The sequence below is a fragment of the Lucilia cuprina genome, chromosome 2 (genome assembly GCF_022045245.1).
Source record: "Lucilia cuprina isolate Lc7/37 chromosome 2, ASM2204524v1, whole genome shotgun sequence".
Taxonomy (NCBI): Eukaryota; Metazoa; Arthropoda; class Insecta; order Diptera; family Calliphoridae; genus Lucilia; species Lucilia cuprina.
The window spans coordinates 18,287,139-18,287,637 of record NC_060950.1 but is presented as its reverse complement, the minus strand read 5'-3'; positions in this window follow the sequence as shown (position 1 = coordinate 18,287,637).

Sequence of the window (499 nt, the reverse complement as noted above, 5' to 3'; positions counted from 1 at the left end):
TTAATGCAATTCGCTGTATATCTCTTGCTCTATAAGTGTGTGAACGGAGAGTGATGAAGAAGAGTGTCATAACAGCAATATGTGCTTTAATATATGTACTTGTAGTTGTTGTTTTTTACTATTGTGATTATTGCCGTTTTGCAAAGGCAAGCTGTTGACGTGGAAAAAAGAAGCAATAAATAGGCCTTTAATAAAGGCCTTTAGTTTCCAATTTAACAAATCATGTCCAGTTGCTATCACACTTCCTTCCCTTAGCAGGAATTCTAAAAGATCTTGTTAAGGATAAAAATCCAATCGTATCTTAAAGCATAAAGAACAGAGTTTTTCGAAAGTCATTTGGAAATAGGCCTATTGAAAGGCCTATTTAAAATGCTTGTGTTGAAGCTGACAGAAGGATTTATATTCCTTTCCCTAGCAGAGGTTCTACGAGATCTTGTACAGGATGAAAATCCAATCGGATCTTTAAGCAGAACTATTTTGTAAGACCTTTTAAAAGGCC